The sequence below is a fragment of the Mustela nivalis genome (assembly GCF_964662115.1).
Source record: "Mustela nivalis genome assembly, chromosome: 13".
Taxonomy (NCBI): Eukaryota; Metazoa; Chordata; class Mammalia; order Carnivora; family Mustelidae; genus Mustela; species Mustela nivalis.
In genome coordinates this window covers 65,181,944-65,198,473 of record NC_139032.1, presented here as the reverse complement: position 1 = coordinate 65,198,473, position 16,530 = coordinate 65,181,944, and positions in this window count along the sequence as shown.

Here is a 16,530-nt window from a genome sequence, read left to right as displayed (position 1 = left end):
TTTTTTTGAAGAACCTCTGTACTATTTTCCAGAGTGGGTGCACCAGTTCCCATTCCCACCAACAGTAGGAATCTCGGCATCCTTGCCAACATCTGTTTTCCTGTGTTGCTAATTTTAGCCATTCTGACAGGTGTGAGGTGATATTATGGTTGAAATTTGTATTTTTCAGATGATGAGTGATGTTGAGCATCTTTTCACGTGTCTGTTAGCCATCTGGATTTGTGTCTTCTGCCCATTTCTTAATTGGCCTATTTGTTTTTTGGTGCTGAGTTTGATAAATTTTTATAGATTTTAGATAACTAACCCTCTTTTGGATGTATTATTTGTAAATACCTCTTTCATTATGTAGTTGCCTTTCAGTTTTGTTGATTGTTTCCTTTGCCATGCAGAAGATTTTTATTTTTGTGAAGTCCTAATTGTTTATTTATGCTATTGTTTCCCTTGTCTCTGGCAATATGGCTTGTAAGAACTTGCTGTGGCCGAGGTCAAAGAGGTTATTCCAATGTTCTCCTCTAGGATTTTGATGGTTTTCTGTCTCACATTTAGGTCTTTCATCAATTTTGAATTTACTTCTGTGTAAGAAAGTGGCCCGGTTTCCTTTTTTTGCATGTTGATGTCCAGTTTTCCCAATATCATTTTTTTAAATTGTATTTTATTTAAATTCCACTGATTAACATATAGTGTATTATTTGTTACAGAGGTAGAGTTCAGTGAATCTTCAGTCACATATAACACCCAGTGATCATTATATCATGTGCCGTTCTTAATGCCCATCACCCAGTTACCCCATCCACTCCACCTCCCCTCCAGGAACCTTCATTCTTTCTCCTATAGTTAAGAGTCTCCTATGATTGGTCTCCCTCTGATTTCATCTTATTTTATTTTTCCCTCATTTCCCCTGTGAGTCTCTGTCTTGTTTCTTAAATTCCACAAAAGAGTGAAATTGAATAATAATTGTCTTTTTCTGATTGACTTATTTCACTTACCATCCTACCCTCTAATATGTTCCATTCATGTGGTTGCAAATGGTAAGATTTTATCTTTTGATTTCAGAGTAATATTCCATTGCATGTATATACTACATTTTCTTTATCCATTCATCTGACAATGGACATCTGGGCCCTTCCAATAATTTGGTTGTTGTGAACATTGCTGCTATAAACATTGGGTGCATGTGCCCCTTTGATCACTACATTTCTATCTTTGGGGTAAATACCTGGTATTGCAATTGCTAGGGCCTAAAGTAGCTCTACTTTCAACTTTTTTAAAATTAATTATTTTATTAACATATAATGTATTATTTGCCCCAGGGGTACAGGTTTGAGAATCGTCAGGCTTACACAATTTACAGCACTCACCATATCACATATCCTCCCCAATGTCCATAACCCAACCACCATCTCTATACACCCCTCCTTCCAGCAAACCCCAGTTTGTCTTATAAGATTAAGTGTCTTTTATGCTTTGTCTCCCTCCTGATCCCATATTGTTTCACTTTTTTTCCTTCCCTTTTCCTTTCCTTCCCTACTCCCCCAAATCCCCCTTCCCTACTCCCCCAAATCTGCCTCTCAAATTCCTCATATCAGGGAGATCATATTATAGTTCTCCTCTGAATGACTTATTTCGCTCAGCATACTAGCCTCTACTTCCATCCACGTCATTGTAAATGACAAGATTTCATTTCTTTTGATGGCTGCATAGTATTCCATTGTATATATATATACATATACAGCACCTTCTTTATCTAGTCATCTGTTGAGGGACATCTACGTTTTTTCCATAGTTTGGCTATTGTGGGCATTGCTGCTATAAACATTTGGGTGCACATGCCACTTCAGATAACTTCACTTGTATCTTTAGGGTAAATACCCAGTAGTGTGATTGCTGGGTTGTAGGGTAGCTCTATTTTCAACCTTCTGAGGAACCTCCATGTTGTTATCCAGAGTGGCTGCACCAGCTTGCATTCCCACCAACAGTGTAGGAGGGTTCCCCTTTCTCCAAATCCTCTCTAACATCTGTCATTTCCTGACTTCATTTTAATCATTCTGTCTGGTGTGAAGTGGTATCTCATTGTGGTTTTGATTTGTATTTCCCTGATGCCGAGTGATGTGGAACACTTTTTCATGTGGCTATTAGCCATTTGGATGTCCTCTTTGCATAAATATCTGTTCATGTCTTCTGCCCATGTCTTGATTGGATTATTTGTTCTTTGGGTGTTAAGTTTAAGTTCTTTGTAGATTTTGGACACTAGCCCTTTATCTGATATGTCATTTGTTAATATCTTTCCCCATTCTGTCAGGTGTCTTTTGGTTTTTTGGACTGTTTCCTTCGCTGTGAAAAAGCTTTTGATCTTGATGAAGTCCTAGTAGTTAATTTTTGCCCTTGTTTGCCTTGTCTTTGGAGATGTTTTTAGGAAGAAGTAGCTGTGGCTGAGGTTGAAGAGGTTGCTTCCTCTGTTCTTCTTAAGGATTTTGATTAATTCCTACCACACATCGAAGTCTTTCATGCATTTTGAGTCTATTTGTGTGTGTGGCATAAGGAAATGGTCCAGGTTCATTCTTCTGCATGTAGCTATCCAATTTTCTCAACACCATTTGTTGAAGAGGCTGTCTTTGTTCCATTGGATATTCTTTTCAGGTTTGTTGAAGATTAGTTGACCATAGAGTTGAGGGTCTATTTCTGGGCTCTCTATTCTGTTCCATTGATCTGTGTGTCTGTTATTGTGCCAGTACCATACTGTCTTGATGATGACAGCTTTATAATAGAGCTTGAAGTCCAGAATGGTGATGCCATCAACTTTGGCTTTCTTTTTCAATATTCCTTTGGCTATTCAAGGTCTTTTCTGGCTCCATATAAATTTTAGGATTATTTGTTACATTTCTCTGAAAAAAAATGGTGGAATTTTGATAGGGATTGCATTAAATGTGTAGATTGCTTTAGGTAGCATAGACATTTTCACAATATTTGTTCTTCCAACCCATGAGCTTGGAACATTTTTCAGTTTCTTTGTGTCTTCCTCCATTTCTTTCATGAATACTTTATAGTTTTCTGAGTACAGATTCTTTGTCTCTCTGGTTAGGTTTTTTTTCCTAGGTATCTTATGGTTTGGGGGGCAATTGTAAAAGGGATTGACTCCTTAATTTCTCCTTCTTCTCTCTTGTTCTAGGTGTATAGAAATGCAACTATTTTTCTGTGCATTGATTATTATATCCTGGCACTTGACTGATAGCCTGTATGAGTTCTAGTAGGTTTGGAGTGGAGTCTTTTGGGCTTTCCACATAAAGTATCATATCATCTGCAAAGAATGAGAATTTGACTTCTTCTTGGGATTCAGATGCCTTTTATTTCTTTTTATTGTCTGATTGCTGAGGCTAAGACTTCTAGTACTATGTTGAGTAGCAGTGGTGATAGAGTACAGCCCTGCCATGTTCCTGACCTTAGGGGAAAAGCTATCAGTTTCTCCCCATTGAGAATGATATTCACTGTGGGGTTTCCATTGATGGCTTTGATGATACATATGACGTATGTACTCTCTATCCCTACACTTTGAAGAGTTTTGATAAAGAAAGGATGCTATACTTTGTAAAATGCTTTTTCAGTATCTATTGAGGATATCATAAGGTTCTTGTTCTTTCTTTTATTAATGTATTGTATCACATTGATTGATTTGTGGATGTTGAACCAACCTTGCAGCCCAAGAATAGATCCCACTTGGTCGTGGTGAATAATCCTTTTAATGTACTGTTGGATTCTATTGTCTAGTATTTTGGTGAGAATTTTCACATCTGTGATCATCAAGGATATTGGTCTGTAATTCTCCTTTTTGGTGGGGTCTTTGTCTGGTTTTGGGATCAAGGTAATGCTGGCCTCATTAAATGAGTTTGGAAGTTTTCCTTCCATTTCTATTTTTTGGAACAGTTTCAGGAGAATAGGAATTAATTCTTCTTTAAATGTTTGGTAAAATTCCCCTTGGAAGCCATCTGGCCCTGGGTCTTGTTTGTCGGGAGATTTTTGATGACTGCTTCAATCTCCTTGCTGGTTTTCGGTCTGTTCAGGTTTTCTATTTCTTCTTGTTTCAGTTTTGGTAGCTTATAGTCTCTAGGAATGCATCCATTTCTTCCGAAATGTCAAATTTGCTGGCCTATAGTTGCTCATAATATGTTCTTATAGTTGTTTGTATTTATTTGGTGTTGGTTGTGATTGCTCCTCTTTTATTCATGATTTTATTAATTTGGGTCCTTTCTCTCTCCTTTGTGATAAGTCTGGCCAGGGGTTTATCAATCTTATTAATTCTTTCAAAGAACCAGCTCCTAGTTTCATTGATTTGTTCTACTGTTTTTTTGTTTGTTTATTTCTATTTCATTGATTTCTGCTCTGATCCTTATCATTTCTATTTTCCTACTGGGTTTAGGCTGTCTTTGCTGTTCTTTCTCTAGCTCCTTTATGTGTAGGGTTAGGTTGCATACTTGAGACCTTTCTTGTTTCTTGAGAAGGGCTTATATCACTATATATTTTCCTCTCAGGACTGCCTTTGCTGTGTCCCACATATTTTTAACCATTGTGATTTCATTATCATTTGTTTCCATGAATTTTTTAAATTCTTCTTTAATTTCCTGGTTGACCCATTCATTCTTTAGAAGGATGCTCTTTCGCCTACATATATTTGAGTTCTTTTCAGCTTTCCTCTTCTGATTAAGTTCTAGTTTCAGAGCATTGGGGTTTGAAAATATGGAGGGAATGAACCCAATCTTTTGGTACTGGTTGAGAAATGATTTGTGACCCAGGATGTGATCTATTCTGGAGAAGGTTCCATGCGCACTAGAGAAGAATGTGTATTCTGTTGCTTTGGGACAGAATGTTCTGAAAATATCTGTGATGTCCATCTGGTCCAGTGTGTTATTTAAGACTTTTATTTCCTTGTTGATCTTTTGCTTGGATGATCTGTCCATTTCAGTGAAGGGAATGTTAAAGTCCCTACTATTATTGTATTATTGTTGATGTGTTTCTTTGATTTTGTTATTAATTGGTTTATATAGTTGGCTGCTCCTACGTTGGGGGCATAGATATTTGAAATTGTTAGATCTTCTTGCTGGACAGACCCTTTGAGTATGATATAGTGTCCTTCCTCATCTCTTATTATAGTCTTTGGCTTAACATCTGATTTATCTGATATTATGATTGCCACCCCAGCCTTCTTTTGATGTCTAGGACCATGGCTAATTGTTTTCCTCCCCCTCACTTTAAATCTGGATGTATCTTGGTTCTAAAATGAGTTTCCTATAGACAGCATATTGATGGGTTTTGGTTTTTTAATATATTCTGATGCCCTGTGTCTTTTGATTGGGGGCATTTAGCCACTTTACATTCAGTGTAACTATTGAAATGTATGAATTTAGTGCCACTGTATTGCCTGTAAGGTGTTTGTTACTGTATATCGTTATCTGTTCCTTTCTGTTCTGTTACTTTTAGTCTGTCTCTTTGCGTAGAGGACCCTTTTCAATATTTCCTGTAAGGCTGGTTTGGTGTTTACAAATTCTTTTAATTTTTGTGTTTTTTTTGTAAGGTTTTTATGTCTCCTTCTATTTTCAGTGATAGACTAGCTGGATATAGTATTCTGGGCTGCATATTTTTCTCACTTAGTGCTCTGAATATATCATGCCAGTTCTTTTGGGCCTGCCAGGTCTCTGTGGATAACTTTGCTGCCAATCTAATATTTCTACCATTGTATGTTACAGACTTCTTGTCCCAAGCTGCTTTCAGGATTTTCTCTTTGTCACTAAGACTTGTAAGTTTTAGTATTAGATGATGGGGTGTGGACCTATTTTTATCAATTTTGAGGGGTTTTCTTTGCCTCCTGGATTCTGATGCTTGTTACCTTTGCCATATTAGGGAAATTTTCTACAATTTGCTCCAATGTACCTTCTGCCCCTCACTCTCTTTCTTCTTCTGTAATCACAACTATTCTAATATTGTTTCATCTTATGGTATCACATATCTCTCAAATTCTCCCTTCATGGTCCAGTAGTTGTTTGTCTCTCTTTTGCTCAGCTTCTTTATTCTCTGTCATTTGGTCTTCTATACCACTAATTCTCTCCTCTTCTTCATTTATTTTAGCAGTAAGAGCCTCCATTTTTTATTTCACCTCATTAGTAACATTTTTATTTCAACTTGGTTAGATTTTAGTTCTTTTACTTCTCCAGAAAGGGATTTCATTTCTCCGGAAAGGGTTTCTCTAATATCTTACATGCCTTTTTTGAGCCCAGCTAGCACCTTGAGAATCATCTTTCTGAACTCTAGTTTTGACACATTACCAATATCTGTATTGATTAGGTCCCTAGCCATCAATACTGCCTCTTGTCCTTTTTTTGGTGGTGAGTTTTTCTGCCTTGTCATTTTATCCAGATAAGAATATATGAAGGAGAGAATAAAATACTAAAAGGGTGGCAAAGACCCCAGAAAAATGTATGCTAACAAAGTCAGAAGAGATCCAAAACTGGAGAGAGAAGAAAGGAGGAGAAGACACATAAAAATTAAAATTATACATATAGTTTTTTATTTTATATATATATATGTGTGTGTGTGTGTGTGTGTGTGTGTGTTTGATTCATATATATATATATTCATATTCATATATATATATTCATATATATATATATATGAATCAAACACACACACACACACACACACACACACACACACACACACACATACACATTAGACTGGTGACTAGAACAAAGTCACCCACTTGATTTTTTATGTTTTGTTGTCTTAGGAAAAACTACCTCCTAAAATTTTAAAATTAGAAAAACATATATTTTTAAAAATAAGGGTAAACATGATGAAGGAATGGAATATGACTGTAAAGGTGAAAATTTTTTTAAAAATTCTAAAAAAGGAATTGATAAGATAAGTTGGTTGGAAAACGAAAATAAAGGAAGGAATGTGCACATGCTGGAGACTAGAATAAAGCCATGTGCTTTAAAAAATTAGGGTATATTTTGATCTATTAGAAGAAATTGTATCCCAAGTTTTTTTTTAGGAAAAAAAAACTCCTATATGTATACAAAAAATAAGGTTAAATACAATGAAGAGATAATGTATGACTATAACAATGAAAATTTTAAAAGATTTTTTTTTTTTAGAAATGAGTTGTTAAGATAAACTAGGTAAAAAAACATTAAAGGAGGAAAGAGGAAAAGTTAAAAAAATAGAATAAGAAGAATTAAAATAAAATAAATTAACTTTTCAAGACTAAAGGATCATGGGGGAAAAGCCATGAATGCTATACGTTATTTTCCCCTAGCTCTGGAGTTCCACTGTTCTCCTTGATCATTGAGCTTGGTCTTGACTGGATGTCCTTGTTGATCTCTGAGGGAGGGTCCTGTTGTGGGGATTCTCAGATGTCTTTGCCCTACGTGGATTTGCACCACCCTTGCCAGGAACCAGGACAAGTAATCTGCTCAGGTTTGCTCTTGGAGCTTTTGTTCCCTGAATGCTTTCCGTACCACTTTGGAAGATGGGAATGAAAATGGTGGTCTCCCAGTCTCTGGCCTGGAGGAGGTGAGAGCTCAGGGCCCCACTCCTCAGTGCGCCCTCGAAAATAAGCAGTCAATCACTCCGATCACCCTGTTCTCTGGCCGTACTCCGAGCTCACCCAGCCTGTGACTGAGTGTTTCTATCTCTGGCACACAGCCCCATTTGGAGTGTCCAAACCCAGCAGATTCCTGCCGTGCTGCTCCTCCCAGAGGAGGAAGGTGACTGTACTGCATCTGCCACTTGTGGGGTTCGTGCTCCTGCTGTGCCTTTGATTATGGTTTAAGGTATCCCTGATCTGAAACTCACTCTTTGATTCTCTCTCTGTAGTTGGCTTCCCCACTCTGATACCTGGCAACTCTGCCACACTCAGACACCCCCAATCTTTCTGTGACCCCATGGAACCTGAATCTACACTGTCCCTGTGAGGGCTCCACCCCCACTTAGCCTCTGGAGTGATGTCCCTCAGTAAAGCAGACTTCTAAAAGCTCTTCTAAAAGATTTTGTGGTCCACTGTCACACTGCTTGTCGGGAACTGGCCTCTCCCCCTCAGTCTATCTTCCTGTGGCTTTGGATTCACTTCTCCACATGCCCTACCTTTCATAAAGGGGTTGATTTTCTGTTCCTAGAATTGCTTCTTTTCTATTCTTCTATCTCCTATTGAGTTTGTAGGTGTTTGGAACGGTTTGATACCTATCTAGCTGAACTCCTGGGACCTGATGTCATTTCAGTCTGCCACTCCTTCACCATCTTGCCTCTCACCAGTACCATACTGTTTTGATCACTACAGCTTTGTGATATAACTTGAAGTCCAGAATTGTGATGTCTTCAGCTTTGCTTTCCTTTTTCAAGATCACTTTCATTATTTGGGGTCTTTTGTGGTTCCATGCAAATTTTAGGATTATTTGTTATGGCTCTAAAAATGCTGTTGGTATTTTGATGGGATTGCATTAAATGTATAGATTACTTTGAGTAGTGCGGTCATTTTAACAATATTTGTTTTTCCAAATGATTAGCATGGAATGTATTTCCATTTCTGTGTGTTGTCTTCAATTTCTTTCATCAGCATTTTATAGTTTTCAGAGTACAAAGTCTTTCACTTCTTTGGTTAGGTTTATTCTCTGACATCTTTTTTTTTTTTAAGATTTTATTTATTTATTTATAAATAAATAAATAGAGACCACAAGCAAGCAGAGAGGCAGGCAGAGAGAGAGGAGGAAGCAGGCTCCCTGCTGAGCAGAGAGCCCGATGCAGGGCTCAATCCCAGGAGCCTGGGATCATGACCTGAGCCGAAGGCAGCGGCTTTAACCCACTGAGCCACCCAGGCGCCCCTTTGACATCTTATTTTTTTTGGTGTAATTGTAAATAGGATTGATTTCTTAACTTCTCTTTCTGCTGCTGCATTATTGGTGTATAGAAATGCAACAGATTTCTGTACATTGATTTTGTATCTTGCAACTTTACAGAATTCATACATCAGTGCTAGCAAATATTTTGGTAGTTTTTCAGGTTTTCTGAATAGAGTATTATATCTGAAAAGAGTGAAAGCTTTATCTCTTACTGATTTGGATGCCTTTTATTTCTTTTTGTTGTCTGATTGCTGTGGATGGGACTTCCAGTGCTATGTTAAATAACAGTGGTGAGAGTAGACATCCCTATCTTGTTCCTGACCATAGAGGAAAAGTTCTCAGTTTTTCCTCACTGAAGATAATATTAGCTGTGAGTTTTTCACATATGACCTTTATTATGTTATTGTATGTTCCCTCTAACCCTACTTTGTTGAGTGTTTTTATCATGAATGGATGCTGTATTTGTCAAATGCTTTTTTATGCATCTATTTAAATAAGCACATGGCTCTTATCCTTTCTGTTACTAATGTGGTCTATCACATTGACTGATTTTCAAGTATTTAATCAACCTTGCAGCCTAGGAATAAATCCTACTTGATCATAGTGAATGATTCTTCTAATATACTATTGATTGGTTTGCTAGTATCTTATTGAGAATTTTTCCATCCATGATTATCATGGCTATTAGCTCATAGTTCTTTTTTAGTGGAGTCTTTATCTGGGTTTAGTATCAGGGTAATGCTGGCTTCACAGAATGAATACAGAAGTTTTGTTTCCTCTTTTTAATTTTTTTGGAATAGTTTGAGAAGAAAAGATACTAACTCTTCTTTAAATGTTTGGTAGAATTAGCTTGTGAAGCCATCTGGCCCTAGACTTTTGTTTGTTGGGAGTTTTTTGATTACTGATTCAATCTTTTGCTGGCTATTAATTTGTTCAAGTTTTATCTTTCTGTTTCAGTTTTGGTTGTTTATATTTTTCTAAGAATTTATTTATTCCTTATAGGTGGTCCAATTTGTTGGCATAAAATTTTTCATAATATTCTCTTATAATGTTTGTGTTTCTGTGGAGTTGGTTGTTACTTCTCCTTTCTCATTTATTTTATTTACTTGGGTCATTTTTTTCTTTTCTTTTTGATAAGTCTGGCTAGAAGTTTATCAAGTTCATTTATTTTTTCAAAGAACCCACTCCCAGTTTCATTGGTTTGTTCTACTGTTTCTTTTTTTTTAAAGTTTCTATATCATTTATTTCTATTCTAATTTTTATTATATCCTTCTGCCTGCTGGTTTTAAGCTTCATTTGTTCTTTTTCTAGATCCTTTAGGTTCGGTTGTTTGAGATTTTTCTTGCTTCTTCAGGTAGCCTATATTGCTATATACTTCCTTCTTAAAACTGCTTTGCCATATCTCAAACGTTTTGGAGCATCGTGTTTTCATTTTCATTTGTTTCCATGTATTCTTTGATTTCCTAGGAGATTGGCCTATTTACTATGTGGTAGCATTTTGTTTAACTTCCTTGTATTTGTGATCTTTCCAAAATTTTTCTTAGGGCTGACTTCTAGTTTCATAGATATCAGTTAATATATTTAATAAATATCCACCATATTGTAGTTACTATGTACATAGTTAATTAAAAGAAATTGTTTTATTTAATCCTTACATCAGCCATATGAAGGATATTTTCCTATTTATTGATAAGGGAAATGGTACATAGAGAGATAAAATGGCTTTATAAATCCAGTATGTATTAGAAAATGGGATGTCTGAAGCTGAAACTGTTCTCTAAACTGGGAGTTATAATACGGAGTTGACATACAAATAATTAGCAAAATTATTATGGAAATTCCAGTAATGAAGTTGTGAAGTAAAATTATAAAACCAAATTGTTCACTGTGGCAAAATGGTCTTTAATTTTTTAAAAAGCATTTTGAGATCCTATGAATTCAGAATGAAGTAACAAATAAAAATGTACACTTCTGAGAAGAAACTTTATTTAGTCTTTAGTTGATCATTGTTTTCTACACTTGCGAGGGAAAAAAAAATCACTAACTAGTTACTGTGTGCTAAAAGCCTGCATATTTTCCCATGTAATAGAATGAGCTTACATTTTGAGTGATATGAAAACACAAAAATGGTAGATGTTTATTTTTATCACACATAGATATTTACTATTAAATACTGGTTAAGGAAGGGAAAGCTTTAGAAAAATAGGTCTTTGTATAAATAAGTAAAAGAATTTAAATCCAAAATTCAAGTAGAATGAATTATTTAAAGTCTTCATGATTTATATTGATGTGACATTATATAATATTGCTTCTAAAATCACAGGAGTGCATTAAGAACACATACTAAAAAATGTTTCTATGCAAAGGGAAGTTAGTAAGATTTGACTTCACTAGAAAAATTTGAAGTAGATCTGACCTATCCTTAAATAAGTAAAATTGATGATATATACTTCTATTATGACATTACTTATATTCGATCTCTTCAACTTCAGTTAGAAGGAAAGTCCATTCCTTTTTAAAGGAATAAAGGACACAAGAGAGACTTATCTTTACCAGTCACCCTGTATAGGAGAGCAGAAAATAAAATGGGAAACATAATTAGTGTAAATAGGTGCATGACCCCATTAATTAAGTTGTAGGGGGCATTCAACACATAAAAAATTTTATCTCACCTTTTATCTAATCATTATCTTTTTATAAACAGTTTCTCTGGCACTTTCTTCTGTTAAAAAGTCCTCTGTGATGTCACAGATGCCATTATCCTCATGGGGTGAAAACTTCAACCTGCCTAATGGGGCCATTCAGAACATAAATCTAAGCTCAAATCAGTTCAAAGAATAGAAATTGGCTTGCCAATGTGAACAAGAGAGTCAAGTTTTAGTTGGAGAGGATAGACACTGAAGGAATATTTTTAATTATAAAAAATGGACTGCTGTTCAAAAAAGAATATCAAACAACTTTTCCAATAACAACCTCAGTGTTTTAATCTACAAACTTAAAGGCCCATCTTTACTCAAATAAATATGTTAGGAATTTTTTGTCAATATCTCTTTCATTTCTTTTTTTAAAAAAGTTTTATGGAGGTGGTATACAATAAATTTCATGTAGTGAAATAGACACTTTGATAAGTTCTGGCATATGTATTTATATTTATCTATAAAACCATCACCACAATCAGGTGATAAACATATCAACATTTTCCCAAAGTTTTTGTTATGAATGTTAGTAATTCCTCTTGCCCATCCTTTTTTAACAGGAACCACTGATCAACTTTCTGTTATTAGAGATCAGTTTATATTTTCTAGAAATTTGTATTAATAGAATCACAAAGTAGGGGCGCCTGGGTGGCTCAGTGGGTTAAAGCTTCTGCCTTTGGCTCAGTTCATGGTCCTGGGATCGAGCCCCACATGGGGCTCTCTGCTCAGCAGGGAGCCTGCTTCCTCCTCTCTCTCTGCCTGCTTCTCTGCCTACTTGTGATCTCTGTCTGTCAAATAAATAAAATCTTAAAAAAAAAAAGAATCACAAAGTATATATTCTTTTTATCTGCTTTCTTTCACTTAACATAATTATTTTGAGGTTCATTCATGTTGTACCATGTATCAAGAGTTCCTACCTGTCTTGCTGACTTGTCCATTGTATGGGTATATCACAGTTTATTTATGCATTCAGCCATTGTTAGATATTTAAATTGTTTCCTTTTTTTTTTTTTTTTTGCTGTATAAGTCATATTGGGAATTTTTTGGAAACACTATTTATTTGAGAGAGAGAGACAGACAGAGAGAGAGCATGAGCAGACAAAGGAACAGAGAGGAAGAGAGACAAGCAGATTGCTGACTGTAGAGCCAGATGGAGGGTTCAATATCACAACCCTGAGATCATGACCTGAGCCAAAATCAAGAATCAGATACCTAACTGACTGAGCCACTCAGGTATGTCCATATTAGGAATTTTTAAATATAATTATTTTGCCTACATAATTCATATGGTTTACATAACAAATCAATATAGGTATGGTTGTCACATTAGTTTTTAATAATCTTACATATTAACTGCAAAGTAATTTATAATTGTTAACAGAATAAGACCAAACTAAGTTGATGGTATGGATCAATTTTATATTTTGAAAATTTTCAAAGAAATTGAAATTTTAAAAAGTAAAAAGCAGTAAGTTACTGAGTTTTTCCTCTTTCTTTTTTCAACTTCACCTCAATGATATTCAAAAACTTAGAAACTTATTACATCACTTGCATCTAGCTTTACATTAAAGGGCATGTCATTTTCTATATGTGATTGGAAAACCAAGGATGATATTCGTACACCAGAACAGTTATTCTTTCTCTTTTGTGTCACTAAACTAGACAGAATAAAGATATTTTTTTCCTGGTATTTGCAGGGTATACAAATTTAGAGTTAACTATGGCCACACAATGTGATTTAATGACTTTATTGTTATTTATTATTATAGTGATCACTGTAATAATGATTTGGATATCTGTTTATTTAAGTAGGTCTATTAATTGTCAATTTAATTTAGCCATATTAACAGTAACCTTGACAAAAACATTGTTGGATAAATGGAAAGAGGGCTTAAAGCCCAACTGGAGTGAAGGAGAGAATCCTTATATGCTGCTTTATAAAGATGGGAAGAAATATGTAGACACATAAATTATAGACTATAATATTATATGTAATCTATTATAATGTATAGAATATACACACTTATATATAGAATATATACAAATATTGGATATATATATTTACACATATAAATATATATACATATAAATATATATAAGCATATATATATTTGTCTTTCTCAAATGCATGCTTCCATTCATTCTATGACTTCAAGTTATATTTGATTACTTACCACTTCCCAAAGATATTACCATTCCCTTTTTAATACCTCAGCTTTTGCAGTCCCCTTGCATTGCTCAGAGTCATTGTTATTATTATAGGTAAATAATTCATCATTACTTACAGGAGTCAGCTACTTTATTACCATATATATATATATATAGAGAGAGAGAGAATGATGAACCAAAAGCAATGACTAAAATGTGAAGAACTGCTGCATCTGAATAAAGGACATTTAGGAATTTTTTGAACTTCTCTTAAAACATTTTTTGTTTATGTGAAATGAAGAGGAATTAAAATGAAAAGTTGTTGCAAAATTAAAAAATAGCAGTAGCATATATCATGTACCCTCCCTGCCCCCCCCCAAAGGTTAACAGTATAACCTGGCAGCAACTCTACTTCAGGAAGATACTATTTGAGTAGAGTCTTGAGCTATGTGAAGGAGCAAGCCATTAGATAACGTGAGGAAAAAACAATGCAGGGAGAACCGTAAGCATAGAAATGCTAAGTAATGCCTTTGAGGAATCACAAAATTTTGTGCTGCTAGAATGGAAAGACTATTAGGAAAAATGATTAGACAGACATCAGGCAGGAGTCAGAGCCTTGTAAATAAGATTAAGATATTTGAAGTACTTTCTAAGAGTAGAGAGGAGTGAAGCTAGGATAGGTAAATAATATGATCAGATTTACCATTTGAAAATATGATCTGTGTATACAGAAGAATGCAAGGGAGATAAAGCAGGAAGTAAGAACTGTTAGAGCTTCCTCTCCCCTGGTTTGTGTTCCCTTTCTTACTCTCTCTCTCCCTCTGTTAAATAAAAAATCCTTAAAAAAGAAAATATTATAATGGTTTATGTGTAAATGGTGTCTTGCCCTGGAATGGTTGTGGTGGAGGTGGTGATAAGCAGCCACAGCTGGCATATATTCTAAGGGGGGCATTTTCCAAACTGAACAATGTATGGATGAATTCATAGAGGATGGAATATCGTCAAGACTCTGTGCTTGGACTGAATATCAATAATCTGTATAAGCCATATGGGGGCATCCTTTCTATCAGTATCTAAATAACATTCTGGGTATATATTGGGTATATATTTTGTGTGACAGCAAACAGTCCAACACTTCTCCAATGCTTCTGAAGAATCATGAAGTCAATTTTTTGCTAGTTGTTTTTTTTTTTTTGCATGTCATATAAAAGTGTTGTGCAATGCTTCTTTTCCATTCTTCACTGTTGATTTTATAATGTATTCTCCCTCTTGCTGTATTTCTTCCAGTATGCTTCACTCTCTAAATATGGAAGATAGCATATGTCCTTTTTACCTAAGGTATCAATAACACAAGTTTATTAAATAAATTCTATTAAAATTTGGAGATAACCACATATGAAAACTATAAGCCAAATATTACTGTAGTTAAAATTTATTTGACATGCTACTTCTTAAGGAATTCCTGTGGCTGATTTCTTTATTAAGCTTCTTAGTTGCTTCTGATATCTAGGGCAAATATTCCTTCCTACACAGGAGCTCTCTTTTGTTTTTAATCTCTCATAAATTCCAAGGGGCATAAGGCCTTGTATTGGTCTCTTAAAGGAAGCCCAAATCCATTGCCTTAATAATGACTCATGAATCCAGAACTTTTATACCATTGAAAGCATCTTTGCTGTTCAATGTCTACAAACTTACCACTCTAGAATAGGATTTTTCTTTATCTTGCATATTCAGAAAGTTTGATTGCAGCAATCCCACACCCTGTCTTCTTCACACACACACACACACACACACACACATGCAGACAAACACAAAACCGTGTATTCCTAAGTCCCCAAGTTAATTTCAAATATTTACCTCTGACAATACAAAGAATTTTCAGCATTTGAAACTAAATGTTATTGTGGTTGTTTTGCCTTCTGAAGGTTTCAAATATCTCAAATAAAAGTTTTACTGCGGCTTAAAATCCCTCCCCAGATTTACAAGTGAAAAGCTATTCCTTGCAGTAGTTGCAATATCTTTAATTTTAGAGCAAACCTTAGTGATGATAACTTTTCAACAAGTTACATAAAGTGTATGTTGGGTAAATGAAGGGAATATTTGTAATTTGTTAGCATTAATGCCTTACTTCTAATATAGACATGAAAATCACTTGAATTGTTAGGAACTTGAGCTATTACTCCAAATCAGCAGGTAACCTACATTCAACATTTTGTGCAACCATGTGATTACTCATCTCAAACATTTGTAGCTTTTTGTACCTATGGTAAATAGGAGTATGATAGAGAGGTATTTATTTTCACCAGTTTCAACAACTGAGTTTAAAAGACTGATAACACTTGTGTTTGCATTAACCTGCACAACTACTGTGACCACAGTCCCCTGACCAAACTCCTTTGGAATTAGCTGTCATATAGCCTGTCAAGTCTGTACTCATGGATGTTGCAGTGTCGCATGTTATCCATATCATAGTGTTTAGGTATGATATTCCATATTGGAAAGTACAAGAGAAAATTAGGGAACAAAATCAATATGTTCTTGCTATATTTATTGACCTTGTCAAAATAGGATATAATCAGTAAACTGCACTATGAGTGCTGATTTTTCATTGTCATCTACATTTACTAGTAGCAGCATTCTTATCTTCTAAAAGGAAGTCTGAGGATCAATAGAACTACTAATAATTTTGACTCACCTGTAACTGAGCTACACTGTGATTTGGGTCTGCCTTTTTATAATCTCTGACAGATTAGAAAATTTGGAAATGAATCTGTATTATGCCAAAGCAAAGAAAGAATGTTAAA